We start from the raw sequence: 13,119 nt of genomic DNA on the forward strand, positions 1-13,119 counted from the left end.
AAAATAAAAAACAATTCCACACGAACACACAATATGCTACACAGCACTTTTATCTAGCAGGGTAATATATATTACTATAGTATTAAATAGAGATCGACCGTATATTTACCGAACATATTGGCCGATAATTACTATACGAAAGTAGGAAATAGATTTCTTGAAAAAATAAACAAATTTGTTATTGTTTTTGTTTAGCATCATGCCACGTTATCAAGCAAAATAAAACTTCAATAAATATAAACAAACTGAAATGTTATTTCGACTTTTTTAATTATTTTAAATTTTAACTATATCCACATATATATATATATAAAGTGGTAGCGGTATTAGGTATCGGCTGACAATCGATCAGAAGGAGTTATATCGGTTGGTCTCTAGTATTAAGACCAACGACATAATAAAGTCATACGCAGTCGTTTAAATAAAACCTGAATCGTTGGAATACGACCCAAATTCATCCGAACAAGGCCTTAATGGACAAAATTTGTTGTAGCACATTAACAGTCGCTAGTCGCTCTGTCACTCTGTAGTTTCGTTGTGCTTTGCTACCATCCGCAGCCCCGTGTCCCGTCTCCACTCTCGGCGGCTTTGTGGGTAGCAGTCACAAGTGCATCTGCTCCCAGCCGTTTCATTCACGCACATTTTAATACGGAATTGCCGCAAAGGCGTAAAACATGTGGTATACTGTAAATAGTTGTAGTGTTGAGCCCGCAGCAAGCACAAGCCAAACTAGCGACGTTTAAAGTAGAATATCTAATCGAGACCTCGGACAAAATGCGATATGGGGTTAGAGGTCAAACTTAGCATACAGCGTACATATTACATACATATAATGTACAGCGCAATTAAAATGCAATACCTACGCTATACTGATAGAAGTAGAGTAGTAGTATTTACAACATGTTCGACCTTTACAACATGTTAAAAAAAAAAATTATACCTTTATTTGTTATTTTACATTAATAAACCTACTAACCTCTAATACACAGGTATTGTAGTGTTGACATCCTTACCCCAACCCTGACCTTTGTGGTGAAATTTTCATCTCACCCACAGATCAAATCATTCGATCGTAGCTACAACGAAGTTGATGTTGCGAGTGCTCGTGCAATATCTGCTTCCATCCACAATATTGAGAAGCTAAAGGGATTGTAAGCTTTCAAATGCTGCGATGAAAACGTTCACCAAGTCAATCAAGGAACTAAAACAACCGGTTTGTGAAATTTGCTTGTAGCCATAGATTTTAAATTTATTCTAAAACACTGGCGTCTATTCCTGGGTAACGAGGTACCACTCCCCCTACGTTTAAAAACAAGGGGCAACTATTTTGGCCACTGGCTATTATTATATCATTGCAATCCACATATAAATCCGCGATTGATTTTAGATGTGCACAACTTTTACATGGTTAGTATTTTTATATACATTAAATATATACTTCTAAATGTTTTTTTATTTATTTTTTGATATGCATTATATTGAAGATTTTGTTGTTTTGCAAATATTTGTTTAATAGCTTTTTTCTATTTTTGAGGATTTTGATTCATACTTTTTTAATTTTAGCACTTTTTTGTTTTTGTTTGTAAATTCTGTCAGGGTTTCGTTACCCATATTACTTGTTACTTTTCAGTTTGATGTTTGTGATTTCCCTTCCCGGGTCTGATCTATACTGTGGGCCACGATCACTCATTATCGTTTTAATGCAACGCCTTATTTTGTCTTATTGCCATCTCGCCTTTTCTTTAATAACGCCACTGCGCTGGTCGCTTCTTTCGTTTCTGGCACGTTATCGCGTGACGTCACTCCTCACTTGTTGTATTTTGCTGCGTCATGATATATATGCTGTGTTTTTATTAAACGGAGTTTGAATTTACTTGATTCACTTTATGAACTTTAAACTGCTCACAACGTATATTAAAAAGCTTAGTTGCAATGAAAACGTTTACTTATTCCAGAGGTCATAATTCATGAAAATGTAAAACCAGATTCTTAACCTTCAAGTTTTTAGCATTGATTTGTGACAGATTTGGCTGATGTCGGGTCTTCTCAATTGGAAACCCCCTTTCACCCTCTTACCATAAGACCCACAGGGAAAGTCCCCCAGTTAAAGAACCACTGGTAGATTACATTATGACCTCCAATATATTTGCATGATGCGCCTCAAGCCAGCGACCGACAGAGCTGAAAAGCCGCAAGACTCAATCTTCAGTGCTCCACAGCGCCACCGCGTGTTTGGTGTCACTTGTAGAACGACCTTCAGCCAACCACCTGGGTATCGTTCACCGACCAGCAATAGCCTACAGCCCTACATGGCTGGAGAATATTTAACCATATATTTCATTCCACCTCTACAATTTACGGCCTTATCAGAAATCGACTTTATTTTCTCGGAGTCAGGTTCTTTTAAATCAACTCTGCAGCCCTGCTTTCAACATCATGGTCAGTTAACAAATTTAAAAGGTGGAGGTGACTTTAGCTGTAAATCTTTTGCAACAAAATTTAATTAATACAAGTAAATTATTTCATGACTTAAATACTAATGTTCCAGACTAACATTATGATTATGAGCTCGCTAAGTTGTCTCTCGTAAAGCAAGCCGCCGTTGTTCGCCAGAGGCGACAGAGAGTTGAAGTATATTATTCCTCGTAATTGCTGCGCTGTGGCTTTTCAGACAGCATTAACGTCGGCCTTCGCCAAGTTGACAGCATTAACGTCGAAACTCGCCAAGTTGTCAGCCTCTCGTGAAGCAAGCAACAGTCAAAGTTGCAAAGCTACATATTTGGCCACAAGAGGCGCAGCTGAGCGAGATTGTGGTTCGCGAATTTAAAAACTTTCTGAAATATCAGCAGCTTTATGGTTTCGTTCACGCGGCATTGTCAACCATAACTTGCAACTCAAACCGCTAGTGATCAAAGGTCAAACCACTGACCTTGGAACAAAATTACTTCTTTTATTAAAAAGTAAAAACTGCCTTTTGATATCATATTTGACCTCGAAAATGCAAATTAACCAATATTATTCTCGTTTTGTTTAAATATAGAACCTTTTTCTCATTTGACTTTTCACAAAAATCCCACTCGCGTCCAGCAATGAGACCTGGCCTAATTGTTGGAAAGGGCAGACTTCTCTCCAAACTGGATGTTTGTCGATTTTTATTACGTGAATACACAGCTTTTCCGCGACAATCCTTTTTACGATTATGGATGTCTTGGCAACTTTGGGGAAAATCGTTTTAGCGCAAAGCAGGAGTGAAGGTAGGATAATTTTCTAGCCAGGACACATGAAAATTTTGAGAAGACGTCACAAAGTTACGTCATAACGGGACATCACAGAGTTACGTCATAACGGGTCATCACAGAGTTACGTCATAACGGGTCATCACAAAGTTACGTCATAACGGGACATCACAGAGTTACGTCATAACGGGTCATCACAAAGTTACGTCATAACGGGACATCACAGAGTTACGTCATAACGGGACATCACAGAGTTACGTCATAACGGGTCATCACAGAGTTACGTCATAACGGGACATCACAGAGTTACGTCATATTAGGACGTCTCAAACAAGCAACCCTAGGAAACCGAAAATTTTGTTCGATGCAGTGAACAAATGGGAAATATTATCTAAGGGATAATCTGGTAAAAAAAAACACTTTTTTTAACAGTGCAACGTTCCTGTGAAAATTATTACCAAACTCTGTCCTGGACCGTTCAGGCTTAATTTAAACCGAAAATCCCGCTTAGGCCTATTGTTTCATTCATTGGGTCCCCCACGTATAACTTAGCTAAACGTATTTTTTTAATTTTATCCCCTCTTTTAGGTCAAACAGAATATCATGTTAAAAACTCGATTGGTTTCGTTGAAGAAATTACAAATTTTCAAATAAAAGAAGATGAAAGCATGGTCTCGTTCGACGTTGTCTCCCTGTTCACCAATGTCCCCGCTAACCTGGCTATACAAGTAGCTAAAGAACGTCTTAACCAAGACAACACACTGGAAATCAGGACTAAGTTTAATATTAATGATATACTAGAAGTGTTAACTATATGCCTAGAATCTACATACCATAAATTCAAAGGAAAACATTATAAACAGATATTCGGAACAGCTACGGGATCACCGGTTTCAGTAACTGTGGCAAACTTGGTTATGAAGGACATCGAACAACGGGCCATGAATTTATTCCATACCCCCCACGAATTTGGCGAAGATACGTGGATGATACGTTTGTCATAATAAAAACAAACTTGACAGCAGTTCCTGGACCACTCAAACATCTTGGAACCTACCATTAAATTCACTATGGAAACAGAGAACAAATGCTCAATTTCATTCTTGGACGCATTAATCAATCGTAACCGGTCAGGTAATTATCTTCCAAGGTATTTAGAAAAGTAACACATTCAGATCGCTACTTGAATTTCAGATCGGACCACCCTTTACAACATAAACGCTCGGTTGTGAGTTCCCTACTACACCGAGCTTCAAAACTTTTTAGTAACTATCAGGACGAAGGCAACGAAATTAAACATGTTAAGAAGGCCATGAGATTAAACGGATACCCCGACTGGTTGTTCAAACCTCGTAACAAAACCAACCATTTAACATCTAAACCAGAATCTAAAGGTCTGGCCATTATTCCCTACATTCCAGGTCTGGGAGAAAAATTAAAACGCATTTTGAAGGGCCACGACATCTCTACAGCTTTTAAACCAGACAGAAAAATTGGAAACATTTTACCTTCAACTAAAGGTCCAGTCAAACGAGAAAAACGTCAAGGGGCTGTTTATGAGATTCCCTGTGGAGGTTGTTCAGCAACATACATAGGGGAAACTAAACGTTCCTTTCATACCAGGAAACTCGAACACATGCGTGATGCCCGCCACGAAAAGGCATCCCGGTCAGCTCTGGCAGAGCATGCGGTTGAACTTCAACACGGAATTGATTGGGATAACTGTAAAATTCTAGACTGGGAACCGCACTATTACAAAAGACGGTTTATTGAATCATTCTGGATTGACAAATCTCCTAACACCATGAATAAAAAGGATTCATGGTATCCGGCAATCTACTCGTCGTTGTAGCTATACGCAATAGCTGATAAACGCCCGTTGTCCGACGGCGCAGTTCTGCACCGGATGACTCCGGCGCGTCACAGCTTATCGCATACTTCAGCGGCGTCTAGAATTATTAATTTTAATCTACGGTTTTTCAATGTTTTACTTCTCAGTATATAAGATGGCTAACGCACTCTCGTTTTATTTATTAACCCTGATGAGGTCAGCTGGTATCTGCTGCCGAAACGTCGGTTTATACTTCGTTTACACCAGAAGAGCGATTTATATTTGTCTTACTGCTGGATGTTCAACGTAATGATGGGAATATCACTTGTTTGTTGTATAAGTTTTTTTAACTAGAAAACCATCAACCAACGCAGGTTGGATATTGATCAGCATCGAGAATGTCCCATAGTGCCAAACATACAGCTTCGTCTATTGCGTGACAATGATCTGATCTTGCGCGAGAAACAAACAGCATTATCTGGTAATAATTAGCTGAATACAAACACAAATTGTGTCGCAAGCGAACAAACTGCAGTCGATTGTTTGGATTCTAATCGTGACAAGAGCCTATTGTTTGCGCAACAAAACGACAACGCTTCCAGGAAGTAGAAACAATGTACTCGGCTATTTGAGTTGTTATGTCAATCCGTGCTTTAACAAACTCGAACGAGCTGACAAACATTTAGTCAATAAATAACACGAAGTTATAACCCTGTAAAGCCTTTTTTTAGCTGTTGAAAATTATTTCTCATAAAACTTTGTTGGCGCAAAGTTTATCAGCCCTGGCTCGCAACTATTAATCGTGCAGGGATGGTGCAACCTAGAGAGCAGCAGCACGTAGCTGGGTTAAGCAGACTCGAACGAGCTGACAAACATTTAACCACTAAATCACACGAAGTTATAACCCGGTAAAGCATTTTTTAGCTATTGAAATTTATTCTCATAAAACTTCGAGGAGAGTTAAACGATCAATAAACTCTGTTGGCGCAAAGTTTATCAGCCCTGGCTCGCAACTATTAATCGTGCAGGGATGGTGCAACCTAGAGAGCAGCAGCATGTAGCTGGATTAAGCAGACTCGAACGAGCTGACAAACATTTACCCACTGAATCACACAAAGCAAACATAAGCCAACGCTATCACCCGGTAAAGCAGTTTTACCTAAACTTTTTGATTGCGCACGTTTCAAACAGTTGAAAGTATTTCGCAACGCAATTTTACTGAAACAACAATTTGGAACTTGACAAACGATTGTAATACTAAATCTTATTAGATGTCGAACATGTGTGTGTCCTAGTCTCGCATGTTACATGCGTGCGTATCCGTAATACAAATTACTAATTAGTATTTTGTTAACGACATAGCGTTGTGATGCACACTTAAGAATATTTAAAGCACACAGTTTGAGAATACATTGTAAAAACTTTACGTTAGTTTTTAAAAACAAAAGTGATAAAAGCTACTTTTCTATGAAACGTAACATAAAAGAAACAGAAAGTAGTTTGGTAAAACATGGCGTTGTATATTTAACCAGCATTTTGTTTCATTGGAATAGTTCAACCTCGTTTACGCAACCATTTGATTTCAACAAACGTATGTCACGCCGGTTCAGATCAAAAAGTGTTAAATGTTATTCAATTCTGCAATATTTATATTGTATTCCAAGCATTATGTAAGGATTAGTAATTGATATCACGATTGGCAACTTTAAACTCAAGTTAATTTTCCACCAGAAGGTTGCTGTCTCGTCCGACCCTACCGACGCGGTTTGTTTGTTTTTCTACAGAAAACCTTCGTTTTTATTGCGCGCTACTTTCGTTTCAAAAGTAAACAAACTTTGGCCAACGAATAACTTAATGCACTTTGAACAGATTTTTTAAACTACTTTGCTTTCATATTTTGTTCTGTTGCTTAACGAACAACTATTTATTTATTGCAGTTATTCATACGAAGTTTATAAGGAGTATTTTTTTTATTTAATGTTTTTATTTTGAACAATGCTGTGATTTTTTTAAAAAGCCCCCCTCTTGACTTCTGTTTTTGTTTCTATCGATCGTTTGGTACAATTGTGCGCTGACCTACAATCCTACCACAACGAACATTATTCGCAATATTATTAAATAATAAATGTAAAAAATACTTGACGCAACCCAAAAGGTATTGTACATTCCTTTAATAATTGAGATAGGATTCTAGATAAGCGCCTTCTCGATGCTATTCTAAAATCCGACCTTAGCGTTTAATTTATTAAATCAAGGCACAATATTTGTGTTAGGGTGCGGTTTGGATTTGGGTGTGGGAGGCCCAAGTATTATTATATTTATTCACCCAGTTTTTAATTTTGACTACTGGTTAAGCAACTGTATTTCGTTACTTCACAAAGGTGGTAGGATTCAAGGCCAGCGTCTTTTTCTCGGCAGGCGTTTCTCGATTGTTTACATTTAACAAACATTGCTTCAGACATTTTCTAGAGCAGCTGCTGGCTTATTTAGTTGAATTAGAATGAAGTGTGGATTACCTTGGTTTTACGTAAAAATACTTTGGTCTATAATCAACTTTAAGATACAATAATGGGAAATTATAGTTTTTTAAGTTTTATGCTTTTTCTCCTTTTTACCAAGTATGGTAAGCCAAATAAAAAGTAAATTAATTTTAGGAGCTGATGAATTCATTTGTCCTATATAATTTCCTAATATTCATGTAGTGGGGCTTTGTTGACTGCTGAACCTTATTTTTATCCATATTAAACCGTTTGTATATCTACATTATGTTTCTCCAATGCGGATAATATGTAATTATTTTGAAGAGATTAACACAATTTATATGGCAATAATTGTTTTCAATTTGCTGCATTAGGTTTGTAAACATGTGAATATTTTACATTTTTTTGTTGAACTGTGAAATGTCTGACGAACATACAAGAAACGTACATTTTGAGGTGAGTCTGCTTTCTGCTATTTCTATTTTTTTAAATATTCGGTTCATTTACGGTTCGTCTCCTTAAAATCTTATAAAAAAACGGTTCAGGTTTTGTTAAGGTTCAAGAAAAAATGGCTTAAAACTGGTTCATAAAGTTGCGGTTTTGGTTTGATTTGAATCCCTGCTTAAAATGTCAAGATGTGCATAGTTCTTTATAATCTTGGTTTTAATTTATGTTGCAGCGTGAATCTGATGGACAATCAAGAGCAGGGACTTCTAAACAAGGTAATTTCTAGTTAGTGTTTAAATGTATTTTCTTAAGTTGATTTTATCAGTGATTTAAAATTTTGTACTGAAAGTAGCAAGGCTGCCAGGGCGTATATGTTAGGCCTACCATATGTCTTCTTTTAGGAGGATTTGTCCTCTTTTATCAAGAAAAGTGAATTGACCTCCGAGGACGCTCAAAAATGCCAAAATGTTATCTTTTTGCACATTTACTCGATCCGTCAGAAATTAGTGCAGTTCTAAGCAAAAAGGAATGTGAAAAAGAAGATTAAGGTTAATAATACTTACCCACCCGAACCCAAACGCTAAACAACACCCTAATTCAACTCTTGTGCGTTGATTTAATAATTAATTATAAAAAACATTTTCGGCCCTAATACAACAATGTGTGGCGTAATTGTCATATATTCCCTGGACGAGAAATTATGTTATTCCTACCCGAGTTCGGGCTTTTTCCACAGTTTTCAAGTGATTCGCACACTATTTAAGTTGAGGTTCGGGTAAGCGTTTGGGTTCAGATGGGTCAAGTATTACTGATTCTATCTCACATTTTTTTTGATCTAGTTTGAATTTTCTGCGAATATTTTCAATTTATATATGCCGAGTTTACCTAAAGGTCCAAATTAGTGCATTGCCACGACCTCAAGGTCTAAAAGTTGAATGTTTCTTCCCTTGGATGCCCTAATTGTCGTAGACCTTTTTGCTTAGAACTGCATTAATGTCTAACAGATGGGGTGGTTGGACATACTTTTAACAAGACTTTTAGGCCAGATGTTGTATTTATTTCCAAACATTACTGTAGCCATGAAACATGCTAAATTGCTTGTTAAAAAAGGTTTTCCAACAAATTTCCCTACCAGCCCTACCGTCTTGATTGTTATTGCAAACATTGCATCAGAAAAATTGCACCCAAACCTCAAATGTAAAGAGGTCCATTAATAAAGCAAAGGTGTGTGATCATTGACTTTTAAACGTAGGATTTTAAATCGTCACTTCGTAACGGCCAAAAGCAAAACCGCTCTCGCAACGAATAGATCAATATTTGCGCTCGAGTCGGCCAAAAACACCAAATTTCTTATCGAAAATTAACCTAAAAATACCAAAACAACCAAACATCCCGAAAATCAGCATAAAACACCAATAAACTAAAACGTAACAATTCTACTTTTGTTTTTCTTGCCGGCAAACAATGTCCTTGTGTTGGGTGCTGAAAATATGGTAGCCCTAATATATGCAAAAAACAGAGAGAAAGAGGGTAAGTTATGAATACGGCCATTTTATTTTAACCTAAAAAAAAAAATTTAACTTTATTTTAACCTAACGAAATTGCTTAATTGTAGAGGCTACAGTTCTTCCTTGAATTGATGCGAGTTACCCAAACATAATATCTTGTCGATTTCAGACCCAAACGTAATATTTTGTCGAAAAGTCAAGGTGTTTTATGGATTTAAAAAGTGTGTCGTGTTTTCTAGCGTTAGATTTAGCTTGCTTAGGCATTTTTGTATTACAGAATGTCAGTAGGCTATTCCTAAGATCCAAACTGTTGATCTTCGAAAAGACCACGTTTATGAAGAGAAGTTGTAAATGCGTAACTATAAATAAAAAATGGACAATTTGCGATAAAATTTACTGCTGATCGAAATGGGCATTGTGACATATTTCCTGCTTTTATGGGTTACAAAGGTTTAATTGTATCGCGGTTTCTGATTTTACGACGATTTTTACAAAAACTACACTCAAGAAACACAAAAACTTTGTCAAAAGCCATAATTTGACAAATTTTGACCATTAAACTTCTAAGAAACAATCCCCTAGGTGCTAAAAACAACTTTATTCTTTGATTCGTGGAAAGACGAGCTCCTTAAAAACATTTAACTTTATTGACTTTTGTGGGCCCTATGTATAAATTGCGGTGAAATGTACTTGAGTGCCTGAATTTGTGAAATCGCTGATTTATTTAAATAAAAGGCAGTTTTTAATGCCGGCCCAAATTTAATGAACACAATGAACGTTTTAGAGTTTTGCACTTATTGCATGTATTTTTGATTACATGGTTAAAATGGTTGCTACAGTTATTGCCAGTATGACAGAACCTGGCAAATTGGCGACTAAGTCGGCTGAAGAATCAAAAGACTTTTTTTGAAAGATCCATTTCACAAAAAAACTATTGTTGTGGCCACAAATATTCAATCACATAAATATTTGAAAAAACTAATATGACATTCTGAAAAAAGTTACGGATTGCGAAGCACGTTGTTTAGTTAAAAAAAAGCAGTACTGGGCATGTAGATTGTTCAAAGGAGGGGTACATCCATGGAAAAATGTCGCGAGGGGGTATTAAAAGTCAGGTAATTTAAAAACAGTGACTTAGGTTAAATCATTGACTTAAGTCATAACAATCCTGTACTGTAGATATGCAAATCAAGCTATCAGCAGAGCCCACTAACAAATCTAAAAACAGTGCAGGTCATTTTTTTCGTCCCAAGTTATAATTAGCAAGGGAAGTTGTACCACATAATTACGAGCAAATCAAAAGTTCAAAACCAATTCTGTTTTCCAGACAGATTTAAACAGCCTTGCTAGAGATGAGTCTTTTTAAGTAAAAAAGTTAGAACTGCTTGTATTAGGATTAAAATAAACAACTTGCTAAAAAAATGAAGTACACCACGTTATATTAGTTGTTGTTGCTTTGCAGATCCACAACATCACAATGTGGACTCCAGGCAAACCACAATGCAAGCAAAAGGTATTTGGTGTTCCTGGTCAGCTTACTTAAATGTATTGTGTGATATTGTCATTAATAACAAAAACCTTGTTGAGATTTGATGATGACCATAATCTCTTCAAATTAAAGGTTTTTTCCATTCTAATAACATCAAACAATGCAGTCGTGCAGTCATTGTAAAAATCTAATACATTAGTTGTTTGTCTATCTGTCTTTTTAATCAAATGCTTTTTTAGCCTGGAAAATGATAAGTATATCTTGTTTAGGAAATTGAGACTCACCATTACTATTTGATCAAACTTTCAATAGGATTTATCGTTTTTGAAACAAAATTGTTCTTTACAGACTATGCTCAAATGGCTGGGAGGGATATTTACAAAACTGACAACACTTACAGGAGCCCTATTAATACAATGGGTAAGTAGTTTGATAAAGTTTTTACTTATTAATATAATAAATGTTACATGAAAGACTTTAAATTGTTTTAATAAACCACAAAGTACAAAGGTGCAACCAAATATTATCTTGGTTTGGTCAGCTTGTTCTTTATTAAAATGTGTAAAAACACATGGATTTTATCGTTATTACTTTAACAAAAACTGTAAAGAACACAGTGTATGATTGTGGTGAGACATACGTTTTGTACAAACCCTAACTACGTTTTGTACAAACCCTATTCATTTTACCATTCTATATGTATTATTTCAACATGCTGCTTTTGTATTGTTTAAATGCAGTATTATAGCGGCAACAATGTGATTGTAACTTAAGTTTTTTTTACTGAAGTATGTAAATCCTTGTCAACTTCCATTATATTGCAATTAATGAGTATTATTCACATATGTTTGTACCATTTGGATGTTTTAGTGGAGGGCAGCAATATAAATGTCAATGTGGAACATCACCATCATTACCGAGCAAAGATATCCAGTGAACTTGTTGATTCAGCTCAACCAAAGCCCACCAACTGTAAGTGTTTTAAAGTCATAAAAAATAGGGTAGGGGTGCAGAACTATAACATGGAGGTGAACAGTCTGCTTTTCTTATTGTTTTCTTATAGCTTAGGTCAGGGGCGTGCAATCTGCGGCCTGCAGACCAAATGCAGCCCGCGGAAATCAATAATAAAATCGAACTGTTCCTAAGTCTAGGTCACCTTTTAGTATGTAAATATTTAATTTATTAGAATACTCACAGTATAGGGTTGGAAGCGATTTATCTCAAATAACCGCCAACGGTCATTTTGATCAGAAAGCAAATTTTAAATCCTTCACGATTATAATTGCCTAAAATGATTTTTTTTGTGCTATTGTTTCAATACAACCATGGAATTATCGCTGCAGTAGCTGCTGATAACAGCAAGTTACTGGCTAGTTCATGACTTTGAGTCAAAAATTTGATGGTTGACGGGAGCTGAAAGCGAAGGTAATGACCGGTTAACAAAATAAAACTACAAAAACGTGGTTTGGATGCTGTTGCGTGTACAAGTTGTAAGAAAGTTAACAGTGTGAATTGCACTGAGATGTAAGCGCTGCAAATTTATTAGTTCTTGAAAGCTTTTAAATAGCTATTTGTGGTCCACGTAGAAGCATAATGAAAAATAGTTGGTTGATCTTTTTAGTTATTTTGAAATTTAGTTGATTTTTAATCAATTTTAATGTCGATGTGAGTTGTAAAAAAATGAGAAACAAATTCTCTCTGCCCAGCTAAAAGGTAGAGTTTTTACCACAAACATCTTGATCTAAATAAGTTTTCACAGCTGACAAAATTTGTTACTTCCAAGATGGCATTGCTCGGTTCAAGGAACGTGTGTGAACAATTTTTTTCTGAACTTGGGTTCATGAAATCCCCTCATCGTTCATAACAGACTAATGTACGCCTGGAGAGTGGACTTCGGGTTGCCAGCACTTAAATCCATATGATCCATATGAATAGGGTGGTTTCGAAAGCAAGCCAACTTCAAAGCTCACATTAAAGTGATTTTAAAATATTTTCCTTTGATTCGCAATAATCTAAAAAAGAAACGGTTTTTATTTCGTGGTAGTCACTAACAGGTAGTCCACGAGATATATGTAAGTGGCCCGTGGTCTAATCCAAATACACATATTTGACCCGACGGTATGAAAGG

The sequence above is a fragment of the Ascidiella aspersa genome, chromosome 5 (genome assembly GCF_963924565.1).
Source record: "Ascidiella aspersa chromosome 5, kaAscAspe10.2, whole genome shotgun sequence".
Lineage (NCBI taxonomy): Eukaryota > Metazoa > Chordata > Ascidiacea > Phlebobranchia > Ascidiidae > Ascidiella > Ascidiella aspersa.